The 27216-nt window shown below is 38.6% G+C and overlaps 1 protein-coding gene across 2 annotated transcripts in view; it reads right to left on the bottom strand.

Annotated features, from left to right (window-relative positions):
* RAB27B (RAB27B, member RAS oncogene family) overlaps nucleotides 1-27216 on the bottom strand; it is a 169743-nt gene that overhangs the window by 62954 nt on the left and 79573 nt on the right. The window contains exon 1 of one of the 2 annotated variants that reach the window (XM_004616142.2): nucleotides 71-99. The exons of the other annotated variant lie outside the window; for it this stretch is intronic. The gene's annotated coding sequence lies outside the window, so the exon portion shown is untranslated. Of the gene's footprint in view, nucleotides 1-70; nucleotides 100-27216 lie in introns of those variants that run through there. 2 annotated transcript variants of the gene reach the window in all.

Here is a 27216-nt window from a genome sequence, read left to right as displayed (position 1 = left end):
ATCCACGTCTCACTTCCTTGCAGCGGCCGTGGGAGGGACGCATTCCTGCACCGCAGCCGGCCCGACTCACCAGCGGTCGCAGCGTCGGGTGTCGGAGGCCGCCGGCCCCTCTCCAAGCCCCGGGCAGGGGGGGTGGGGTGGGGGTGCGCGCGGACACACGGGCTCGGCTCGCAGGGACGACGACGGGCAGGGGCGCCGCGGCGGGTGCCAACCTGTGGCGCAGGCTCGCTCCCACGCCCCGGCGGCGATGCCCGGCCCCGGAGGAGGGCGAGTGTAGCACCACCCCGGACTCACCGAGGTTTGTGTGAGAAGAAGGCGTGTCTCCCCGGGCCCGACGCGGATGTGCCGGGCGAGCTGGTGACTCAAACGCCCCGGACTCCCGGGTGAAAGTCCCCGCGCCTTCGGGCTGGCAGTGCCGCCGGGCAGCGGCGCCTTCGCATTCCTGGCGTGCCCCCCGCTGCCTTGGATGCCCCTGGTTGGAGAGCGCGGAGTCCAGGGAGGGAGCTGGCCACGCGCTCTCTTGCTCTCTCTTGCTCTCTCTCTTTCTCTCTCTCTCTCTCTCTAGCACCCCGGGGATGCGTCTCAGCGCAGAAAGACGCGTGCTACCAGGCCTCGAGAAACGCCAGCCGCGTTGCCCAGAACGCAGGAGGTCCCGAGTGCAGAGTGGCTGCTCGGATCCTAGGCACCGGCCCTAGTTTTGCCTCGAAAGCCACTTGTGCGATTGGCATATCAGTAAATAGAGGCTGTGGCTATGAGATTAAAAAAAAAAAAAAAAGGAGGAGCTTTTTCATTTACAGAATAAATATTAGCTATCGACCAGACCAGGTGGCAGACCGCGCTCTGCCCACTTTTGGATGAATACCCAGCAAAAATTCCGGACAGCTCCCTAGAGTGCCACCCACCGCAGACGGAAGCCCCCGGTTTAGAGAGGGATGAGAAAGAGAGTTGACAGAGGCAGGAAAGGGACTCTGTATCATCACTGATGTGTCTTTCATGAAAAAAGAACGAAAATGATCCAAACCTGTTGCTTGCATTCGGGTTGTTAAATAACGAGAAGTCTACTCAATGGTCTACTCTTTGGCCCACTTCTGCCACAGTTCCTTAGAGACCCTCCTAGGGTGCTGCCAACAGGAGGCAGCTTCCAGGAAAGTGTCAGGGAGTGATGGGGCTAAGGAAGCTCCCCCCAATGCCCCCCAACACCAGCTGCAAATATTGCAAAGTGACAGAGAAGGGGGTGCTGGAGCAAGCTTCAGATCCCAGGGAAAACCGTGTATTTTGCTCAAAACATCTGGGTGAATTTCTGTCTCCTATGCCTCAATATGCTTTGCATGAAGGTGGGCCTTCTGCAAAAATGCACAGTACTAGTGCCTCACTGGTGCAGTTCCGTGTTGGTGTTTACTGTAACTTATTTTGGTAGCATTAATTCTCCTCATAAAAGGTTCAACCCATAGAAGTTATAATGAGCTCCTGGGGAAAAAATATAGGAGATTCAGTTCCTGAATCTTAAAAAAATATGTATGCTAGGAATTTATATTCTTGGCAAACCTACTTTGCATTCATATAATAATAAGTGTGTGTTTACAAACCTTGCTAGAGATAAAAAGAAAAACCATAACAAACTTGAATCTATTCCACTATATATATATAGCACATTAACTTAAAAGCATTCCCCAGAAAACAAAATAGTTTCATATAAAATGCACATTAAGTTAAGAATTATTCCAAAATTAGGAAATGAAAATAAAAGTGCATTAAAGTGATCGTCTGTACTCTTGACCTGGTGTTTGCATTCAGTTCCATTAATCCAAAGAGCTATGACTTCCTGTATACCATGGAGTTTAGAAAGACCTTGCTCAGAGATTGTCTCATTTGACTTGCACAACTTCCCTTTGAAATAGGCAAGGCATCAATTATATTTAATGTTCGCATTTTAAGAATGAAGTAACAAATCTTGGGCAATTGTCCACAATGCCCAGAATATGAGGGGTTGAGCTGGGGACTGAGGGGGTGGGGGACTGGGGACATCAGGGCTGAACTCAGGCAGTCACCTCACCCTGCTGCCTCTTGTGGCTTCTGAATAAGCTCCAAGGCAGAGAAAATCGAACACACACTGAGCGCCTGCTCTCCGGTCACTGTTCCCCACCCAGACAGGTGTCGCATCTACTGGCAGGCCCCCTTGTAAGGACAGTCCTCCTGGAGTCACTTGCCACTTAGGTCCTGACTTCCAGGTTCCAAGGCTCAGAGACACGAGTGCTACATCGTGACAGTGCCTGTGGGCCACTAGAGAAAAATATAGGAGGTTCAGGTTCTGAATTTTCAAATAAGAAAATTTGAAGAGTCTGTACTCTTCACCTGGTGTTGGTGTTAATTCAGCTTTTCTTTCTCTGGGGGAGAGGGGTTCTGAGGAAGAAAGTGGTGTGAGAACACCAGGAAAATGTTGCACGGCCACTTTGACCACAGGTAGAACAGAATGGAAGAGCCTGGAAACCCAGTGAAAACAAGATAATGACATTAGGTATCATTATAAAAATAAATACCTTCCTCTGGACTGGAGCGATAGTACAATGGGTGGGGCTTTTGCCTTGCATGCAGCCGACCTGGGTTCAATTCCTCTGTCCCTTTCAGAGAGCCAGGCAAGCTACCAAGAGTATCCTGCCCACAAGGCAGAGCCAGGCAAGCTACCCCTGAGGTATTCAATATGCCAAAAACAGTAACAAGTCTCACAATGGAGATGTTACTGGGACCTGCTCAAGCAAATCGATGAGCAATGGGATGACAGTGCGACGGTTGCTACAGTGTTACCTTCCTCTACCTGAAATTTGTGCCACACAGATTACATAAACATCATTTCTATCTTCATGGGAATATCATTCCACAACCATACCCATTAAGGTAAACAGATACAAAGATGTGCGTGGGGGACTTCTAATTAAAAATTCCACACGGTCACCACATTGATCTAATTTTCCACAAACTTTTTTTACTTTTTAATGCCATTAGCAAACAGATGCAAAGAAAAGCAAACATTTATTGGAAAAATAAGTTGGAATTGTTTTTAGAAAAACCTATGTCCCATGCAAGCTTGGTAGATTATTTGGAAGAGGGGAAGAATTTGTACACAGCATATTATTAAAAAAGGTTAAAGAAAGGCCATTGATGAGCAAGGACAATTCTCTCTGAAGATGAAGCTCAGACCCAGAGAAAGAATGTCACCAGGAAAGGAAGTCAGGTGGTTGACTGAACGCTGGTTTGGTTAGACTCCTATATGAAGGATGCAGGAACCTGAGGTTCCCTTCTCCACTGTCAGGTGGTCAATCAGCCTTTTGCTCCTCTATCTGCTCAAGCCAGCCTGAAAATAGACAGGAGGTTTGTTCTCTGGAGAAAGTAAATTTATGTAATATGTGTAATTTTATAAATTTGCGTAATTTGTGGCTTGATAAGGAGAATGGAACTCATGCACTTTTCTCTCCTCTTACAGAAAAATGAATTTGAAAAACGTATATACAAGAAGAGAATCTTGTGAAATTGAATATATACTAAAATAATCTAGTGATGAAAAGAAGACTAAGTTACAGGAATCCTTAGGAAAACAAAATAAGCTCTAAAAATACTATTTTGGATTAAACAAAATTTCCCCTGATGAATAGGAACACTAGAAGCTTCTGAAAGAGTCCTCTCAGGAAAAGGGTAGAAAATTAATTAAAGATATAATAAAATTTCATTTCACATATGGAAGCCAAGAATTTTGGGGGGTATCAAAAGTTTCCACTAAATTTCCAGGAAGTAAAGTTTCAATTAATCAAAAAACTATATATCTTAGGATACATTATTCTAAAATATTAGAAGCTCAGGAAAAGAAGAGAGGAACATAAAATATTCTCTAGAAATGGAAAACCTATCACACAAAGAAGAAAATAACAAAAATTACATCTTTTTTGTTACATAATAAATTACATAATGACTACAGAAAATTATTTAAATGGTTTCATATTTTCAAAATGAAATTATTTTAAATTTCATTTTAAATTATTTTTAATTAGAATATGTACCCAGGCATCATATCAGCAAAATGTAATTAACCATATCTTCAGATACGCAAGGATTCAAGAACAGACCTCCTGTATCATTTTTAAATGCCCAAAACAAGCCTAATAATCAAGAAAGAGGTTGAGATGGAACCCAGAAGAGGCAGGTTAAACTGCTGTGAGATGGGAAAAGTTCAATTCTCCAAACTTAGAGAGAAGCAGAAGAATACATTGCAGTAGGAAGGTCTCCAAGTGAAAAAGGAAAAGAAAATAATTGCTTAATGTGCACATACACTCAAAATTGATTAATAAATGTCTACAGTGGAGACTGAAAGTACTTATCAGACTTTTATTATCTCTTTTTCTTCACCCTACTAAATTTCATTTCTCCACCCTCTGTGTGTAGGGAGTCATGTAACTAAGTTCTAGCCAGTGGAAGGTGGGTAGCCACGCAATACCACTTTTCAAATAATGACCTATGAGATTCTGTTTTTCTTTTCCCGCTCCCCTTACTTGTCTTAGGGTATCAATGAGGATCTCTGAGGCCCTATTAGAGTCTCTGGATGAAAGAAATTGTGGCCCTGAGTGATTGTGTGACATAGATGCACTAGTTGCCTCACATTGGACTGTGATATAATAAAAATAAATATACATAATATAATGTTACTGATTTGTGTATGTATGGAGGGAGTTGCTTGTAGCTGAATATTTCCTTGGTTATTATCGAACAATTTCTTAGAGATATTTGTGCAGAATTTATAGTAAGTATATTAAAATAGGAGGATAAGGATATTACTAGCTTTAGAAAAAGAAGAAAGTTATGAAAAAAGAAATAATGCAGAATTCCATTTTATTTAGATGAAGATAGAAACAGAAAAATATGAACAGAGACAAGAAAATGACCCTGAAGCTATGATGTGCGTTAAGTATAGGTAGGAAAGGAAAGGTATCTGCGTGTAAAACAACAGATTTAACTTCTCAACTATTATATCAGGAAGTCAGTAAATATTATACATTATTGCTAAATATTAATTTAATAGGCAAATAATTTAAAGATATATAAATTTGCACCAAGAAACCCTACCCCAACTATGAAAGAATTAAATGTTTGATTGTAGGGGTTAAGGAAATCCTGGGAGGAAATCTTTCCTACTTTATACAAACTTAGCACTGTTTCTAAATTTTAAATTTGTCATTGTTATTCTTTTAGTGAGAAGTCCAGGAAATACTTGGAGATCTACAAGCCCACACCCAACTGAGTTGCATATGTGTGTGTATGGTGGGGAAGCTCTTAGGGTGATGTCATGTGACTCCAACAGTTGAACTGAAGGCCTTGTCCATGCAAAGTCTGTGCTTAATGGCTTATACCCCATCCCTGATACCACTCAGATCACTTTTATTTTTAATAAAAATTAAATGAATATTAAAGTAGACGAAAGTCAGATGTATACACAGAGACACACAATGACACAGTTGTTCAACAGAGAAAACACAACTTATTAGAATATTTGCAGATGTCTTTTTATAATCACCTGTTAGCAGCAGAGAAAGTGAATGTGGGGCACAGTCAAAAGATAGTTTTAAGAGATTCTACAATTTTGAATTCATTCAACAAACATTTTTTACAGAATATCTTCTTGATATTCTGCTGGCACGGGATATAACAGAGAACGTGAAAGAAATAAAGACAGCACTCCAAAAGTAAACAAGTATTTTAAAGTTCTCAACAACAAATATGTTTGTTCTCTTTCTTGTGGGTGACTTTTTGAGCCAGTGGCAACCATTTTCATCCTGTGATTTTATTTCTGCTAATATTCCTGTCAGCTCTCAGAGCAGCCTTGAAAGTTGCCATCGTGCCACTCAGCTTGCACCCGACACTGAGCTCAGAGATTTCCCAACTGGCCCTTCTCCTGGGTTGCAGGAAAGGCCTCTCCAGGTACTTAGCCATGATTCATCTTCGCCACGGCTACTTTTCAGTTCATATGAGGTCTGTCTAATCACAAATAAAAATCAACTCCTCCCCACTTGGAGGAAACTGCACAGTCTGACTAAAAAGTCACAAGACTGGACTCCCAGGTCAAGCTAGTTCTCTATTTTGAAATATATAGCTTTAATAAGTAAGCATGTGCTCAAGGGAATTTCTGCTACCAATTACTTTAAATGTGTAATACATCAAGACTTATTTCCGACCTCAAATGAGACCTGTGCACACAACTATAGAGAGGAGAACTAATATATGGCCAGCCTTCCCACTTCTCACCTTCTTCGCCTCAGTTTTAAAATATGTGAAATGGACATATACTGGTAGATTTTATGGGAATTATTAGTTTGTCTAATTATTTCCTCCTATGCTATAAGAATATTCTATGGAAAAGGGCAAGAGTTTTCATGAGTTGTATGTTCATCGCAGCACTGTTTACAATAGCCAGAATCTGGAAAAAACCCGAATGCCCCAGAACGGATGACTGGTTGAGGAAACTTTGGTACATCTATACAATGGAATACTATGCAGCTGTTAGAAAAAAGGAGGTCAAGAATTTTGTAGTCAAGTGGATGGGCATGAAAAGTTTCATGCTGAGTGAAATGAGTCAGAAGGAGAGAGACAGACATAGAAAGATTGCACTCATCTATGGTATATAGAATAACAGAGTGGGAGACTAACACCCAAGAACTGTAGAAATAAGTACCAGGAGGTTCACTCCATGGCTTCGAGGCTGGCCTCACGTTCCGGGGAAAGGTCAACTCAGAGAAGCGATCACCAACTACATTGTAGTCGAAGGCCATGTGGGGGAAGGGAGTTGCGGGCTGAATGAGGGCTAGAGACTGAGCACAGCGGCCACTCAACACCTTTATTGCAAACCACAACAGCTAATTAGAGAGAGAAAACAGAAGGGAATGCCTTGCCACAGTGGCAGGGTGGGGTGGGGGGGAGATGGGATTGGGGAGGGTGGGAGGGACACTGGGTTTACGGGTGGTGGAGAACGGGCACTGGTGAAGGGATGGGTTCCAAACTTTGTATGAGGGAAGTATAAGCACAAAAGTGTATAAATCTGTAACTGTACCCTCACGGTGATTCTCTAATTAAAAATAAATAAATTTTAAAAAAAAAATTAAAAAAAAAAAAAAGTTTTCATGAGTTATGTTTGCATATAGTCTTGATGTATGTAAGCTTTTATCTGCAAAGGAACATAGTATTCTGTTGGTAAAGCCATGATCCCATGAATAATATTAGACTCCTTCAGAAAGCTAAGTTCTGTAAGTATAATGATGGACAAATTTGCAATGATAAAATTGTTTAATTTCTTAAATGGATTAGAGAGAAAATCCATGCTAACAAAAGCTAAACACATAATAAGGTAATTTATTTTCTACCAGCCATTATAACTATATATATATATACTCACAAATATAATCATATATAACTGTATGTGTGGGTCTAAGTACGGTACTTACTTAAAAATACATATACAGGTATTTAGAAATACATACATTTGGTGTGATAGCTTTAAATTGGCCTAAAAACATAAGCAAACAAATGTTTGTTTCATAAACAAATAAATAACATTAAGGTTCTCTTGTTTTCCCAAATAGATGTTGCCGAAGAATGTGTTTGTATTCAAAAGTATTTGCTATTTTTTTAGCTGAAAATACTTCAAATTGTGGTGATATAAACAGAAATAAGTATTAAATATTGCTTGCCTTTTCTCTTTATAATTATGAAACATAAATTGTAAAGGCATATAGCAATAAGGCATACAAACCAACTTTGATTGATATAATTTCAAGCAAGTATCTTCGGCCTCCTGTTTTGATTAAATTAAAATATCTTAATGAATGCTCTAAGATATTTAAAATGCCTCAATACAAAATATCCATTTGCTTTTAGTATTTGGGAAATGATCTTGTATTATATTTTATAATATATGATATTTGAAGAAAATGTGAGTTCTAGAAAGATAATATACAGGGTAGAACACTTGTCTGGCATACACTTGTCCTTAGATCTATTCCTTTGGTCATGTAGACGTGCATGCCTGCATGTGCATATGTGTGTGCATGTGTGTGTGTGTGTGTGTGTGTGTGTGTGTGTGTGAAGTTCATCCAACTTTATGACTATATGGTCCTGCTGTAAATTGTTTTTCAATTGATTACATTAAAAACATGACTTAGCCACAAATTAAAATTGAAAGAAAATTAAATTTATAAAGATATGGGCTGGAGAGAAAGTACAGGGGATAAGGTGCTTATCTTGCATGCAGTTGACTGTGAGTTGATGCCGAAACCATGTACAGTCTGAGTACAGCCAGCCTTGATCCCTGAACACAGAATCAGGAGGAAGCTCTGAGAATAGCTGGATGTGACTCAACACCTCACCTCAAATCAATAAATAAATGGAAAAAGAAAACAAAACAAGATGATGCCTTTCCATTCATAAAAATTAATTTAAAGAAAAATTTCTCCTAAAATCTCACAAAGAAGAATTGTCCCATATGTTGAGTATCCTTACAACAAATACAAGAAATTGGTTAGTGTGATTTCTTTTTCTTTTGAGGTCAGGTACTTGGGTACCCCTGACCAAAGAATAGTCATATTCTTCTGGGGAAGGTGGTGCTATGAGGCATCTCGACAACCAGAGTGGTAAGAGACGGGAACCAGCTAGATCAGCTGAATCAATTCTGATGATAAATGCAATGACAGGTACTGCAGTGAGATTATCTTTCATCCTCTGATGGTGATTTAATTATGAAAATCGCATATAAAAGTTCTATTGTAATGCTTAGTACATAATTAAATAGCCTACATAAAAACTAGTCTTCCTTCCTGTTTCAAATAGGCAGTAGGAGATATAGGAAGCTCAATAAGTAGATGAAATATAAGAAGAAAACAGAAAACTCTCCTCGTAAAAATAGAAAACTAAGTATCATGTCTATCCCCATGAAAAAGGATCTTAAATCCCCAGAGAAAAGACCAACAACTGACAGAAATATGAGTACAAAGTATTAGCATTGTTCTTAACCATGACATCTGATTTGGTCTTTGAATTAAGTCGATTAAGGAGTGTGGTTGCAGAGAATGAAAGAGTAACTATGCTTCTTGATTTGTTTTATTCCTCATGCCAAGACATAAGCTTTTCTTTTATAATAACTTGAAAAGACATATGCACACTTACGCTTTTTGCTGTACTTCTTACAACAGTGAAGATCTGGAGAGAATCCAAGTGTCTAATAGCATAGGAGTTAGTAGAAAGATATGGTATATGTACATTATAGAACTTTATTCAGTAATGAGGAAAGATGAAACGATGAAATCTTGCCTTTCACTATAACCAGGACGGAGCTGAAGACATAATGAGAAGCAAAATGAATCAGAGGAAGAAAGACAAATATCAGTTGGCTTCACTAATAGGTGTTGTAAAAAGAAAGCAAGGAGATAAGCAATTCCTGAAAACAAACCAGGAATGTTGGAGAGAAAGTGCAGGAGTTCAGGCATTTGCCTGGCTTGCAGCCATCCCTGGATCAATTCTTAACCACATTTAGTCCCTCTGGGATCATAAGAAGTCACTCCAGAGCATGTAGCAGGGCGTAGTAGCTCCTGAATATGTGGCTCAATCCTCCCAAAATAACCCCACATGCATGCACCTGTGCACTCACGTGTGCACACCCATCACACACACACACACACACACACACACATAACAAGCAAGCAAAACCCTCATACTCTGACCACAAAACTGAGGTGACCAAAGACAGAGGTGTAGTGGGCTGAAAGAATCATCAGAAGTGGGTAATTATTGGTACTTTGGTAGTAGATACTATGATTAACTCTATACCCCTAAAATAATAGTGTGTACTCTTTTAATAAACCAATGCTACCTAAATAAAAGTGTTTTAAAAAGGTATCATTTGTCTCCACAAGATAAAAAACAAGGTTTCTTAAGATATTAGTTTTTGTTTGTTTGTTTGGGATCACACCCAGCTGTGCTGAGGACTTACTCCTGGTTTTGTGATCAGGGATTACTCCTGGCAGTCCTCAGAGGACCATATATCATGCTGGCAATCAAACCAGGGTTAACAGCCTTCAAGGCAAGCACTTTACCAACTGTACTATTTCTTAGACTCAAATTATTAGTCTTACTTGCCACTATTTTGTATTTGTATTGTGCGTATAGGTATACACACAAATGTGTCTATTCATTTTTCTTTACTTCAAGGATTGTTCTTAATTTTATCTTTAAACCACAGGAAATATTTTTAAAGCAAAAGTAATTCCTCAATACTGAAATTCTATTAGGCGGACACAAAATTTAATGGGAAAGTAACAGAGAAACCACCTAAACTCAACAAACAAAAACAGTAACACAACTAGCAACAAAGAGCTTAATAAATTCTTAGACCAGGACTTAACAATCCCCTTGATGAGATAAAACAATTTTCACATAAAGTTATTGATTTTTTATATTTAATCGATTTTAATATTGAAGCTTTGTTATCTGATCAATTTCAATTCTAGAATTGCATCAACAGTTGTAGTCTTTGTCTATATTAAAATAAAAATTTAAGAGAACAAAAGAAAGCAATTGTCCACATCAGAATTTCCCAAGGTCTCTTCCAAGGAGCATAACATCTGACTGGTGTTAATGGTGTAGAAGGAGGAGTTCAGAGTCAGGCTACTTGGGGAAATACCCCTTCCACTACAGCCTATTAAAATTCACAATGGATGCTAGCATGCTAAAGTCTCTGCAGTAATAAAACTTTTTCAGTCTCATTTATTCTGTCTCATTCAAATTCATTTGGCAATAAAAATGTCTTTACTCATAAAACTCCTATTCAGGATTTCTAAGAAATTTAATTCCCAGAACATCTGTAAATTTTCATGTAGTTTAATTCACTCATCTAGAGATGAGGAATTAAAGCCATGTATAACAATAACAAAAAAGTGAGCATGACCACTTAGATCCTCAATTCTATTGGCCAAACCATTGACGTAAAGCATACTTCTCTCCCAAAGTCTTACTGACTACACACTTCTCTACTATACTATGCTTTTAATTCCTTCATGGCACTGAAGGAATTAAAACACCATAAAGACAACAGCCAGAGAAAGTTGCAAAAAAGTGTTTTGACACTAACAAGCAGCTGGAGTATGTAAATCACCTAAGCCAAGTAAAGAAATATTGAGCAATGGGGCTGGAGCTATAGTACAGCGGGTAGGGCGTTTCCCTTGCACGAGAACGACCAGGGTTCAGATCCCATATGGTACCCCAAGCACCGCCAGGAGTGATTCCTGAGTGCAGAGCCAGGAGTAACCCCTGAGCACCACCGGGTGTGACCCAAAAAGCAAAGTATAGGCAAATTACTTTGGAATATAGTGTAAAAATACAGTGTAAATTAACATGGTGTAATTATAATGTAGGGTAAATACTACTTGTTTTTTAAATTTTTGTAATACATAAAACATTCATATTTTTAAAAATCTATTTCAGTATGTAAATTTAAGTTACCTTGTTCTGCCCTTTGAAAGTAGCCTAAGGCCTTTTAAGAAAAGTTCAAACAATGAAACATTAAAACAGTAAATATGAAAAAAAAACATATCCTCAAAATACCTAAGTACAAGTCAGAAAGTAAATTAAAACATCTTAAAACAATATTGAATTCTTCATCAGAGTCCTTAGAATTAAGCTAGACATGTTTAGAGATCACTTTATAGCTAAACTGAACATAAACACTATTTAAAAAACAGAGACCAGGATTACAGTATATGCACCACTTCCGGCAAAAATAACCTGTTCGGGATGTACAACTCAGTTATTTGATCTTTTGCCTCTTCAATCTGAACAGTGATTACTAATAAAAGCTAAAGATGGATAAGCAAGAGCGCTTGATTTGCATCATGTGTGAGGGCCTAGGTTTGATCCCTGGCACTGCCCGCAAAACTCATAAACACAAAACTAGACTAGATATAATCAGAACCTGTACCATTTAATTTCTAGGTCTTCCACTACTTAATTCCCACATAAAATGTTACTGTGAGTCTGCAATTCTTTGTTAATTCTTTTGTCCCATGTAAGCAGTTTTAAAACTGCATTAACTGACTACTGAATTCCTAGAAATACTGCCAATTTGCTGTAACAGAGCTAAATATTTTTCTTACAATTATTTTTAGTAACAGTATTTCCCAATTATGCATGGGAGAGCCTGGCAAGCTCCCCATGGCGTATTTATATGCCAAACCCAGTAACAATGATGAGTCTCATTCTCCGGACCCTGAATGAGCCTCCAATGCAGCACCATTGGGAAGGATGAGTAAAGAGAGGCTTCTAAAATCTCAGCGCTAGGATGAATGGAGATGTTACTGAGACCACTCAAGAAAATCAAAGATCAATAGGATGATGATGATATATACATATATGTATATATGTGTGTATATATGTATGTATGTATATGTGTATATAATATATATATATATATTGAGCAAGGAGGACCTAGAAGAGTGAGCAATCCACTGGAAACATGGGCACTGATAAAGAAAAGGAAAATATGAATTAGGATTGAACGTGCTTTTCTGTGGACAGCAACTTCTAACTCATCAAATTTAGGGAAGACCTATTTTTGAAGTGTGACATAGAAAGGTGATAAAGCATGGTGAGATGTTAGCATCTGAAAGTCAAAAAACATAAAAATATCTGAATTCTCATAATTATTCATTTTGTTCAGAGGAATTGCACAAAGTTGAGTTAAAGTATACTGAGAATAAATTTTATAAAAATATTTTTTAAATTTTAGATTAGATGCTAGGAACATAAATATTATTAAACAGAAAAATTTATGCAGAAATCCTAACATCTGATGATAAGGAGTTTAAAACTGCAGGGGAAAAGCTCACACTTTTTCTATCTTTTGTAACGATTCATTCTGTGGGTATTTAGTAAGACCTAAGAAACTTTGTTTTACCCTAAACATTTGGTCTGACAAATGTAAGCAAAAGCTTACCTAAGCTTTTACTGCAATGGTACACTAGGATAAAGTATTGCAAACTGCATACCTCAATGGCTAAAACCAATGTTTCTTGTCTAAATTAGAAAAGCTCACACAAATTATCTTATTTGATAATCTCTGAAATAACTATTTTTCCTCTTATTTGATAATAATTACTGAAATGACTATTTTTTTCTTTAAAAGAAAATTCTGTGAACCTTGTATTACATTTTTCCACAACAGCTTCATTTTAGTATCATAATTTTTTTTGGTGTCTTTGGTTATTTTATATAATATCTGATACATTAAAGATTCTTAGTTTGAAACACATCTAAAAATAAACTCATTTTAAAAAATTAATGCATTAATTGCTTTTAGTCAGTTAGGGTATTTATGTATCCAGTTCATCATCATGGAAATTAGAAGCCTATCTATGTCTTATGTACAAGTAAAATAACCCCTTTACATTTTTGCTTATCAATTAGAACAAAATTAGTTGTCCACTCATGTACTGAAAGAGTACTTATAAGCTAGCATACTTTGAAAACATATTCAGCAGAAAATTGGCTTGTTTGAACAGAGATGTGGCATTTAGTGGAGATGTGTGACTGGTAGATTTTTAATGTTCCCCAATTTCTACTTCTACGTCAATGAAGGTTTGACCTTGTTTTCTTTTTGTTTTGTTTTACTATGGGGCCATATCCAGTGGTGTTCAGGGCTTACTTCTGAGCCTGTGCTCAGGGATGACTCCTGATGTTGTTCAGGGGATCAAATATGATGTCAGAAATAGAACCAGGGTCAATTGCACGCCAGGCAAATGCCATACCTGCTGCACTATCTCTCAGGCCCAGTTTGACTTTTATTGCCCTTTGAAATTTTCTTTGCCAATGTGATTGGTTTTGTTGCTGAAATACGATGAACAGAAATTATGTGAGTCATTTTCCAAAAGGTAACACTTGTATCCCTGAGTGATCACTGAAATAGAAGTGGAACTGGCAATACCATGAAACCACTACTACTAGGAATATCAAGCCACCACAAGGAGGAAAACTGCACTGAAGGTCCCCTAAACTTTGTGAAAAAATAAATAACTTTCTCAGTTATGGGAACTCTTTGTTACTACAGCATTACTGAGTTTATCCAAGTGAGTCACAGTATCTTAAGTGGAAAACAATGAAGGATATTTATGTATTTGTAATGGTATATAATATGTCACCCATTTTGTTTGTTCTTACAGGGCACATTCCCTTTATGACGATACAATCTCTCCGGCTTTGGCTGTTTATTATTACTGCTTAGCATAGGATTAGTGTAAGTCCTACTTTGAGAGATAAGATAATGAAATCTAAAAGACCAAGAGCAGATACATGTATTCCTATATGCAGAGACAGACAAAATATCTAGGATGACGTAGTAAATACATCAAAACTTTAAGATATCATTTATTTCTGCAATATATCCCTACTGTGTCAGATATAGGTGCTTAGCATAGAATGCCTCCTCCCATCCCTACCCCTTCTCCCGCCCCCCCCCCCACACACAGCACAGAGATGTCTCATTATCCAACCTAATCTGTGAATGCAAGTGTAGATGAAGGGCTTGGGAACTTTGTTCATTTACCAGTGAGAATTCAAAGACAGAGCTATTAAAGAATCATGTACAAGATAGTAGAGGTGGTACTTAAGTCACCAAAAGGTATTATTACTGATACACATTCACCACAAATTATATGAACTTGTTCCATACTGGCTGTTAAATCATACATATACAGAAGGTCAAGACATTAGTGGTTTTTTAAAATGCTGGGAACTCCATAGTGTGAGTCAAGTTATTATTGATACTCTTATCAAGTTACAAGTTCTTGAGGAGGTTATTTTCTGAGAGTAGTAACTAGATGAGAGTATAGGCAAGCCTAGTATCTTTTAAAAGTTTTACACTTAAAAATCTTATCCTTAAGACCAGAGCCAGTAAAAGAACTCAGAGACTGTTTTTCCTTTAGGTTGATACTGAAACATAGAATATACCAATTTACAGCATATATTATACTTTCAGAATATACACTATACTCTGAAAGATCTACAGAGTGTAATGCATAATCTGAATACAGAGTATAATGTAAGCATAGTAACATTCATGTATTTCAATATACAATTCTAAAAGTGTGGGTAAATACATACAGTCACTACCACAAATAAAGACAAAGAATCATTCAAAAATCCCCTCTATTTTCTGACTCCAGTTTCTCACTAATGACTGGCATATGTTCTGTACCTGTAGTGTAGTGTTCTGTACCTGTAGTGTAACTAGAAACATACACTAAAACATTTTCAGTATTTTTTCAGTGTATTTAATGTACAAGTATGGAAGAGTTCTAACAACTCATTGGCATTTCTCAAAATTTGTTTCCTTAATCCCCACAGCATATTTATATTTCTGTTTTAATTTTATAATCTAATGTTTTTTATCTAATAATTCCTAGTGTAAATTTATCATACCAGCCAAATCCTGTTTGAGAAATTCCTCAAAACGTGTTAGAGAAATTTCTTTTCCAACTAATCTTTTCTTGTTTTCCACTTTTGGGGTCACAGCAGCAATGCACAGGGGTCACTCCTGGCTCATGCACTCAGGAATCACCCCTGGCGGTGCTCAGGGGACCATATAGGATGCTGGGATCTGAACCCGGGTCGGTCGCGTGCAAGGTAAATACCCTACCCGCTGTGCTATTCAAAGAGTTGATTTCTGAAAAATAGATCCAATATGATCACTTTCTTCCCTTTAAGATTATGACGTTCCTGATAACACTACAGGGAACCCTCCTATAAGAAAATCAAAGTAGTAACTTGAGAATTACCATCAAGAGAATGTGGAAAGGGAGTAAGAGGTTTGTACACCTTGATAAACTTGATTAACTTGTATTGAGATAGAGGGAAATATTATACCAATACCCAGGTAATTGAAAATGAGAATACTATTTTTCATTTTTAAAGTTCTATGTAGAGTATTTTTAATATTGATTTGAGATCTGAAAAATATTGATTTTGCTATTGCTCACTGATTCATTAATTGCATAAAAACTCATGAAGATCTCCTCTTACTCCAGATTTAACAAAGCAGAAGAATGCCAGCTTCCTAACAGAAAAGCAGTGGACTGCAAACGCTGCAAAGAATACAATTTCCTGGTATAAAAACTGAGAAACAGAATTTTAAATGTCTTTGTCACCCGTTTGACTCAATTGCCAGAATTAGCATAGTAATGGTAGTTTTTGCCATAGTAATTAGGCAAGAAAGAGATATTAAAGGCATCCATATCAGAAAAGAAGTCGAACTCGCACTGTTTGCAGATGATATGAAAACTGTACCTTAAAGAAGTCACACACAATAAGAGCTCCTAGAAACAATAGACTTATATAGTAGAATGGTGTGCAACAAAGTGAAAATGCAGAAATCCATAATGAAAGAGAAGAGAGATAGTATCTCTTTAAATCCCATGCACAATTGTGGCTCAGAAAATTAAGTACTAGGGATCAACTTAACAAAGAGGTGAAAAACATATAAAGAGAACTGTAAGTCATTTCTAAAAGAAATAGAAGAGGACATAAGAAATTGGAATTGCATCTCCTGTTCATGAATTGGAAAAATTGATTTTGCCAAAATAAAAATGTTGCCCAAAGCATTAGACAAATTCAATTCGGTCTCAATAAAAATAACTAACATTTTAAGAAACATAGATCAAATGCTGGTGAAATTTATATGGAGTAATAAAACCCCCTAAATAGGCAAAACAATCCTAGGGTAAAAAAATAGGGAGCTTCCCTTTCTGCAACTTCACACTGTACTATAGAGGTGTAGTAATCAAAACAGTGTGATACTGGAATAAGGACAAGCAAACTCTCATACTAATGAAAAGAATTGAGACCCTAGTGATATTTCCTCAGATATATTGAAAGGTAATTTTTGATAAAGAAATAAGGTGTATGAAATGGAGGAAGGAAAGACTCTTCAACAATTGGTATTGGGGAAAAAGTTTTGTCACCAGCAAAAAAGAAATAGAAAAAGAAAGAATTCAGACCCCTTTCTAACACCATGTAAACAAGTAAATCAAAACAGATTAAAAACCTCAAAATCAGACCTGAAACCATATTGAGAAAAATGTGTTTGAACACTTCATGATATTGACTCTAGACAAGGATTCAATGTTACTGGTTAAACAAATAGAAACAAACATAAACAAACAGGACTGCATCAAACTAAGAAGCATCTACACTACAAAAGAATTGATGACAAAGAAGAAAAAAATACTCACAGACTGGGAAAGAAGATTTGCCAAAGGATTAATATTCAAGATACACAAAGCACTGGAGAACTTTACAAAGCAAACAAAAAAAAACCCAACTCCATCTTGGAATGGGGGTGAGAGATGAACAGAAACATACTCAAAGAAGACATACAGATAACCAAAAAAGTATAAGAAGAAATGTTGGCATCTCTGATCATCAGGGAAACACAAATAAAATAAACAATAGGATATCATCTCACATCAATGAGAATGGCACACATCACCAAGAATAAAAACAACCAGTGTTAGCCAGGATATGAGGAGGGTTAGGGAACAACCTCTATTCATCACTGGTAAGAATGTTGATTGGCCCAGTCTTTTTGGAAAATAATATGAATACTCCTCAAATAACTAGGAATTGAGCTTCCTGTAACCCATCAACCCCATTCTTGTCATCTGCACCCAGGGACCCAAAACTTCAGAAAAGAGATTTTTCACTTCTGTGTTCATCACAGCACTATTCACAACAGTTAACAGATCTGGAAACAAAGTGTGTTTAAGAACAGATGACTGAATAGGGAAACCCTGGTACACGTGCACAGTGAAATACTATTCAGCTATCTATAGTGTCATCAAGAAAGATGAAATTTTCTATTATGTGGTTGGATATGTAGAGTATCATGCAGAATGAAATTAGAAAGAGAGGGACAGAGATAATGACATCTCTCACTTTCAAGATATAAAGAAACAAAGAAGGGGACTATTAAATGCCCAAAAGCAACAAAACTGGGGCCTGAGAAATAGTACAACGGTGGGGTGTTTGCCTTGCCCAAAGCCCACCCGGCTTCAATTCCCTGGCATTCTATTCGGTCGGGAGAGCTTGCCAGAAGTAATTCCTGAGTACAGGGCCAGGAGTAATCCCTGAGCATTGCCAGGTGTGACCCAAAAAACAAAAACACAACACAACAAAAACAAAGGCAACAAAATTTTGGGAGCTTGCTACAAGGAGAGGAAGGGGCTGGAGGTGGGTAGGATGGGCGGAGTTACACTGAGACAATGGGGCAGGGAAGTGAGCACTCCAGGCGGATGTGGGGCTGGAATGTTTTGTGCATGACACCCTAGCACTGATAGTTTTGTGGACTACAGTGACTAAAAGAAAAGAGAAAAGTAATTTCAGAAGGGTTAGAATGAAAAAAATATTTGTCATGCATTAACCATACAAAGTCGCTTAGCTTGTTACTGTTTAATAATAATAGTTTATTACTTATTACTTATTAATAAGCTTATTAGATTATTATTTATTACCTTATTACTGCCTAGGCAGTGAAATCACTCTCTGGGAGGTGATTAAAAATTATGCTTCATCAACTTGTGCTTCAGTCACTTATGATGTTTCCTCACTTTGAAAGAATCTTAGGGATTATTTTTCTTCAGGTCCATGCGGGAGAAAGCAACCTTATTCCTAACGCATTATTTATTTATGTTTAAATCACACCGACAGCAAGAAACAGTTCAAAATGAAAAGTGGAAGAAAACTCAGGCCTTTTAGCCTTTTAAATACCTAAGTTGGGTAGACCTAACAGGAAATAAGAGGTCTGAGATGAAGAATCATTCTTTTGATCATTTTAATTATTATAATTTCTAAAACAATAAATTATATTAGACAAAAATAACTCTTACAATAAGTCAGAAAGAGATGACTGGGTAAGAGTGTTAAGAAGGTTGCATTTTTTTCACTTTTTATTTGGACATTCAATTCTTGTATACACTTGAAATCAAAGTCAATAGAGAAGCAAAGAGATTAAATGAGTGAGTGCTCCCCTAGTGAGTCTATGCTCCTCTCAACATAGTGTTCATTGAAAGGAAGCTTTATTTCCAAGAAGGCCAGGTTCTGTGTTAAGCAGATGGTTGAGATACTGCTCAGTTTTCCACCACTGGCTTCAATCTGAGTACACATCTTATCTTAGCTGTTATCAACATATTTCAAAAACTGACTTTCCACAGTGCATAGGAAGTGGATATCAGAAGCAAAGAAGGAAGCAGATATTTTCATACCTCTGAAGGCAATCCCACAGCATGGTAGCAACTCAAGTGGGATGAATATATCCTTCATTTATATAATCAAAGCTCAATCAAATGCTTTACAATAGAGCAACCTGAAAATAACTGAGAGCCCAATTTTATATGTCATATTTTTTTAATATGAGTGACCACTTGTATCACTTATCATGCCGTTGCTCATTGATTTGCTTGAGCAGTCACCAGTAACATCTCCATTTGTCCCTGTCGCATGCAAGTGTAGCCCAATGGCATCTGCTCACTCCAGGAACACAAAGAGCAGCAAATCATTCATTCAGGGTCTTGAGGAAAAACTCCGATCATCTTGTAGGTGGGTGGCCAGGCATTCTTTTGACATCCCGTGGAATCCAGTCAGTAACAGCTCTAGTCCAGTGGTTGTCTCCAAATCTCATTACCTGTCTGGCCCATCTGATTTTCGATGCCTTGGCAAATGAGGCAGTGTCTCTGATTCTCGATGGTTGACAGAGGTTGGAACTCTGGATTCCTTTTCTCACTTGAGTGAAACATAGCTCTTTTGATTTGTCTTCCGGATACCAGAATAGCATTCTCATCCTGTTTTCATAGGGCCCAGGTCTCTGATGTGTATGTTAGTGCAGGAAGAATAGTGGAGTCGAAAAGATGTGCCTGGAGCCAGAGGTTCTTCAATCTCTTAACAATTTACGAGTGATTTTGAAAAGATTGTATTTGTTTATTTAGTTCATGTCTTTGGAATTCTTAATAACGTTTTCTAATACAGTTAAAAATAAATAAATATCTTTCGATAGTATTTTTATTACTTGACATGAAACTCAACCTCATAAAAGTTGATCTTCAATTTAGGGATTTAATTTTCAAATAACTAAAGGTAGCTACTTGGCAAATGCTAAGCTAATCTCAAGGTTTTATCAAAATCTATTAATTTTCCTAACAAAATTATTGTTATTACTAGTTACTTTTATTTTAAAAGCAAAATAGCAAATTATATCTAAATTCATAAATAAACTATGGTAGGATTTTCAAGTAAATGCTTCTGAAGGACTGTCTTTTAAGAATGAAATATTCAACAACATTGAGAACACTGAGATACTGCCAGATTCTCTAAGTATATAGTACAAATTGTCCTCATTTGTGTTATTGAAGTGTTATTTTACATTCTAAGTATATTTTTTTTCCGGGTCACACCTGGCAATGCACAGGGGTCACTCCTGGCTCTGCACTCAGGAATTACCCCTGGTGGTGCTCAGGGGACTATATGGGATGCTGTGAGTCGAACCCGGGTCGGCCGCGTGCAAGGCAAACACCCTACCTGCTGTGCTATCTCTCCGGCCCCTTTCTAGGTAGATTTAAGGCAATACTCTGACAGTTTAAAATAGAAATATGAAAGTTCTACAAGTACATAAACATCAAGGATAAAAATTATACTATACAATCACTGAAAAAAAGATAATCAAATAGGGAAAATGAAACCAAAAAAGGAGCCAGGGGTCTGAATGTCTATTTGGGGCTTTTAATATAGCTTTTCTAGGAGATAATGTCACGGTGCCAAGAAACCCCTTCCCTGCGTGCAGAATCCTTCGGAGTGGAATGGGAGAGTGACCCTTGGTGTAGCTTTTGGATGAGATAAGGCTTTGTTGCCCACTAGCTGAGACTTTAAAAATTTAAGTGGACTTTAATTGAAGTGAAACTTCCAGAAAATGACGTATTTGGCTTTATCACTTCAACATTGCATGTAAATGACCTATAACTGCCAAAGTTCAAAGTAAAATGATGCAAAAAGCACTTTAAACATCCATGAAAAAGTCACCCATTATAAACTCCCTTATACCTTTCCCTCAGAGAGCACGTCAACTTTTGCCACCTGTTCCAAACATATCTTTTAGAGAAAAATAATTCAAGTCCACTCCAGGATAATGTGTGGCACTCATCACACATCTGTTTAATGTTTTACTTTTCTTTTATGTAGAAGAGCCCCACGGTTCTTCTTTGACTGTCTTGATCTTAACCTTTGCAAAGATTTCTAGTATGTAGTTCTTTAAGATCTCTCTACTTTAGATTTTCCCTATATTTCTTTGGGCTTAGATTCAGTTCTTCCTTCCTAACACTCAAACTTAAATATCCAAACCCATGTCTCCAAGAGATCTTGTGAACATCAGATTCTAATAAGAGAGTTGTGTCAAGGTCTATACTTTAGCACTTTTAACAAGAGTACAGGCCACTGATGGTGCTGACCATACTTTGATTAAAGAGACTGCATGAGAGATACTCATCATAAGGATATAATTATGCGGATTATTCACTTTCTCATCCTTCTCATCATTAAAACTAATCTCAACATCTATCATATGGTCACATCCAGAAGCCTAAACCTTGCAAAATTATTAAATTTACCACCCAATCTTTCAGAGTTATCAACTTTCCCTATTCCTTATGAATCACCAAACCTATCTCGATCATCATCTAAGTGAATATTTCTTTCAGACATGCAATTGCAATTGTTTAAGCAGCAAATTTAGTAATCATCCCTGATTTTTGTATTGCTCATTTCCTACAACCAGTCTAGCAGTGTGAATCCCCAAAGATGCCAACTCTATTCCCTTTATGTGTCTCCACCGTTCCCAGCACATTGCATATCATCATCACCTCTCATGTGTGCTACTGAAGTTGTTTACTGATTTTACTGCTTCCTTCTCATTTCCTTAGACACAGAGCCACAGGCAAACATTTTTTAAATAACATAAGTCAAGTTCCACTGCTACAAACCTCATGTTTACTTGTCACATTTGTGGGTGGTGAGAAATCTAAACTCCTTTCTCTGTTTGCAACGATATGTGTGACTTCTCTCAGCTTACTTTTGTTCACACACTGACCTGTGTGTTTTGCTTTTGCCCAACCAAGTTACACTCTCCTTCTGCCTTAGAAACAATTTTTTTCCTGAATTTTGACTTGCTACTTCAAGTCAACCATATCTCTGCTTAAGCATCATTTCTTCTGGGGGCCTCCTGATGTCTTATCTGATTAACAACCTCCTGTTGGTTTCTGTGCTTCTTTATCCCCTTTCTTTAGTCTCATGATAACCATCAACACTATTTGAAGCTATGTTACTAATTTATTTGCTCACTTGTTTTATGTTTCTATTTTATCCTCTAAATTATAATTCCATAGGAAAATGATCATCATATTTCTGCTTTTTGCCCTTTGATTTATTTCCATTTCAATGCCATGTGTACAATAAACAATAAATATTATCTGGATAGGTGAATGAAAAATAATAAATGAGTGGTATTTTAAGTCAAAATGTTTGAGCGGGCACCAGTAACATCTCTCTTGTGAGACTTATTGTTATGGTTTTTGGCAAATGTTTATGCAAATAAAAAACTACCAAGGTAGAGTGATCAAAACTACCACTTCTTACATCATTGCTTCCCCCACAACATATCCTTTCCAAATTGATACATGCTTTATCAACACACATATTTAAAGCTCAAATGAAACTAACTGAAAAATAGGCCTTGAACCATTCCTCTGGCTATGTCCAGGAGCTTACTCTAAGCATCATAGGAATGTCATTTGGCCAACTAGTATCTATAATCCTCAAAGAAAACATCTCAATGTCTCCCATTCTAGCCAGGGTATTTATTCTAACTTCTCCTTATTTTAAGATGTCTAATTGGGTATAAATGCTTTAATGCCCTAGACCCTACATTTCATTGAAATAACAGAAGAATTTCTAAAAGTATTTGTGGCAGGTTAGAAAATGGTAAAATCACTCTGCAAGAAACTTCAAAATGTCAAAAATCATGTACAAGTAATGAATTTGCCCCAAGAGAAAAGCTATCCAGTGCTGAGAGGCAAAGAGAAGAAGGGATGCATCTGTAAATATCAGGAGAGCTCTCCGCAAGGTCCAGGAAAAAAATGAGAATTATAATCATCGAATACTTTATGCAAGATCAGACACTGATCCAGCAGAAGAGAACCTACAGTATTTCACTTCCCCCAAGAACAGCTAATTCATTTCTTTTTTTTTTTTTTTTTTTTTTTTTTTTTTTTTTAATTTTATTGAATCACCATGTGGAGGGTTACATAGTTCTCAGGATTATGTCGGTTATACAGTTCTCAAACACCCTTCACTTCACCAGTGCCCATCTTCCATCACCAACCCCCCCAGTATACCTGCCGCCCCCTCCCACCTCCCCAGTCCCAACCCTTGCACATGATATGTTTCACTTCGTTTACGCCTTATTTCGATTACATTCCATGTTTCAACATACAACTCACTACCGTTGTTGGGGTTTCCCCCAAAAAAGAAAAGCAGTCCTATTGCCAAGGAGGCATTTGATAGTTCTCCATTGCTAAGAATATAGAGATATTAAGTCCCGCTGTTTGTTACATAGTTTTTCTTTTTCCCCCTTGCCCCGCGCCACCGAGTTCACGCCTGTTTTAGTAATCGCCACGCTGCCTGACAAGGGAAAAAAAAACCGAAAAGGGTGGTTATTTCCCGTCATCAGCAGGCGTGGGGCTCTGGCTTAGTTGATAGACTTGTAGAGTATCTGCAAGCAGTCTCTGGAACCGACGGTCTTGCGCTGGTGTCGGCTCCGGCTCGAGATTCGACCAGCGTCCCGCTGTTCCTTGTACATAATTTTTCCCCTTATATCCCATTCCCACGCCACCAGGTCTGTTTGCTTAATGGACATCACACTGTAGTTGATGACACACCGCGTTTCTTCCCGAGAAAGAAGAAAATTTCTTCTCAGCCGGCGTGGGGATATAGCTTAGTTCAGTCTAGTGAGATGGCTACCACTTTGATTGCCTTCAATATTTCAGCAACAGACTTACTATTAGGATCTCCCACAAAAGTCCGCCCCATTAGAAAGGAACCATTACATATTGCTCATACTAAGATGACATTAAGTCGCGCGGCCGCTGCCGCGGCCGCGCGGTTTTGGGTTTCTGTATAAAGTCCAGGGAAAGTACAACCAGAAATAACATCACTATAAACTTTTACCCTTTTATGGTGCTCATAAGATGGAGAAACCTAGAGAGAGGCTCGGCGTCTCCGTTTTGCGCTCAGGGAAACCGCGGCCCCTGCGCTGTGCTCAGGAGGGAGGAGTTGAGAGAGAGACAGGTTAAAAGAATTGGGGGATGCCCGGGTCCCACAGCTTCAGCACGCCGTGGGGTCTCTGGTCCCATGCCGGAATTAGTTCAGTGGGCTGCTTGGGGTCCGAGGGCGCTCCCTCGGGCCCCTCCATCATGCTCCTTCCACAGCCGGGTCCAAAAGGAAGCACACGTGGGGGAGGTGGGTTTAAGTATCTAACTGCGGTGGGCGGGGGTCGCCGCCCCCGCCCCCTGGGGACTCCCGCAAGCGCGCTCACGTCCTGTTTTGGCTGAATCGGCGTCTCCGTTTTGCGCTCAGGAAAACCGCGGCCCCTGCGCTGTGCTCAGGAGGGAGGAGTTGAGAGAGAGACAGGTTAAAAGAATTGGGGGATGCCCGGGTCCCACAGCTTCAGCACGCCCTGGGGTCTCTGGTCCCATGCCGGAATTAGTTCAGTGGGCTGCTTGGGGTCCGAGGGCGCTCCCTCGGGCCCCTCCATCATGCTCCTTCCACAGCCGGGTCCAAAAGGAAGCACACGTGGGGGAGGTGGGTTTAAGTATCTAACTGCGGTGGGCGGGGGTCGCCGCCCCCGCCCCCTGGGGACTCCCGCAAGCGCGCTCACGTCCTGTTTTGGCTGAATCGGCGTCTCCGTTTTGCGCTCAGGAAAACCGCGGCCCCTGCGCTGTGCTCAGGAGGGAGGAGTTGAGAGAGAGACAGGTTAAAAGAATTGGGGGATGCCCGGGTCCCACAGCTTCAGCACGCCCTGGGGTCTCTGGTCCCATGCTGGAATTAGTTCAGTGGGCTGCTTGGGGTCCGAGGGCGCTCCCTCGGGCCCCTCCATCATGCTCCTTCCACAGCCGGGTCCAAAAGCCAGCTAATTCATTTCTTCAAAGCAAAACTTTAAAAGAAAAAATCTTTGAAAAAAAAAGAAAAAGTGGGAGGCTGGAGTGATGGCACAGCAGGTAGGGCGTTTGCCTTGCATGTGGCCAACACGGGTTCGATTCCCAGCATCCCATATGGTCCCCTGAGCACCGCCAGGCGTAATTCCTGAGTGCATGAGCCAGGAGTAAACCCTATGCGTTGCTGGGTGTGACCCAAAACCAAAAAAAGAAAAAGAAAAAAACTTGGCTCAGCTCAGAAATAAGTTATTTTTCTAACTCCTTGATAATTTCCTCTATCACTCACTCTTGCACTTTAACACTGTTGTCCCGATGTTCATCAATTTGCTTGAGGGAGCACTAGTAACGTCTCCATTGTGAGATTTGTTGTTACTGGTTTTTTGGCATCCTTCACACTAGAGAAGCCAACAGCATTATTGCCAAAGGAACAATACTCTTCAGTGATAGTAATGCAGTTAAGAGGGGCAGGGACCAAAAAAGAAGCTGTGGATTGTTCTAGGACAGGGTTCATTGCATATCCAAGAACTGTGAGTCCTGGGTTTATTGGTGGTGATTAATCTGTTGGCAGAAATGGAGACCTTGTTCAATAATCCTGTAAACTACCTTTCTCAATGGGAAAAGAAAGAACTGAGCAAAACTACTTGTTCAGTGTTCTTGGCCCATGTTTTCTGAAGGAAATTCATTGGTTGCTCTGTCTCCTTCCATGGAGAGGTCCCAAAGTAGATTTCCTTTGTAGTGAAATGAGAACTAGAGAAATAGAGAACATTTCTCAGTTCTACAAAACCCTCCTCCAGTCTGAAAGTTCCAATAGGGTATAATGCAAGGTGACCTTGGAATTGCTGACTTAGCACACGATATCTGCAGATGGCAATTCTTTTAAGTCAAAACTCTTACCCTTTAGGGTAGTGGTTCTCACAGGGCAGGTCCTTTCCTTACCCCTAGGGCAAGAGAGGCAATGACTAGAAACATTTTTGATGGCAAGTAATGTGCCATCAAAATGTCACTACTGGCATTAGTCATCGAAAGTCAGAGATGCTATTAATCACCTTCAATTCACTTTTCCCAACTCCCAACATTTCCCAACTCCCAACACAAAATTATCTGACTCAAAACATCAACAGTTCTAAGATTTCAAAATCCTCCCTGAAGGTCTCAAAATCTCCCTGAGTCCATTGGGTGATTTTAAATGTGAAGAAATAAGCATCTTGGGTAGAGTTGTGGGTTGTCATATAGCAACACGGGCCCAATGATGACACAAATATTTTCCAATTTTTGAAGAGAGGGAAGGATACTGGGTTTTTATTGGCATTTATATAGTTGCAAGCCAGTTTTAGAATGCTTTTTAAATAAACGTTGGAAATCAATCTTATAATGTTGTTGAAAACCAATCCAAATTAAAATACAGAAACAAAACAAATAAAAAATATATTGCCACTGCATGAGCAAATAAATATGTCAGTGGTCTGGTTCTGGTTCATGGATTGCTGGTTTGCCAACTGAAGATTTAGCACTATATTTATTATACATGAGCTGAATATAATGACACAATTAAGTCTGAGCACCTAAGAGCACAGAAAGCAATTTAAAAGTGGGCATTAATCTAGAAATAACCAGAGAAAAATGCTTATGTTAACACCTCAAATAAAAACAAGAAGTAAATTTAAACACCCATGTAGTTAGGCGAATACAGGTGATGATGACGATGATGAGATAAACTAAGGAAAAGAATTTTCTGTCTGTAATCTACTATACTATTTCAAACAGATAATGCAAAGTGTAAGCAGTAGAAGAGTGGAAAAAATACAAAGCGGCAAAATACACAAAAAGAAAGGCAAACAAATGAAGCAAAGCCCACTGAAACAGAAAACAAATTAATACTTAACAGTGGAGAATG

This window comes from Sorex araneus, chromosome 2 (genome assembly GCF_027595985.1).
Source record: "Sorex araneus isolate mSorAra2 chromosome 2, mSorAra2.pri, whole genome shotgun sequence".
NCBI classification, from domain to species: Eukaryota; Metazoa; Chordata; class Mammalia; order Eulipotyphla; family Soricidae; genus Sorex; species Sorex araneus.
The sequence above is the reverse complement of the archived record's forward strand: the minus strand, read 5'-3'. Positions and strand labels throughout refer to the sequence as shown.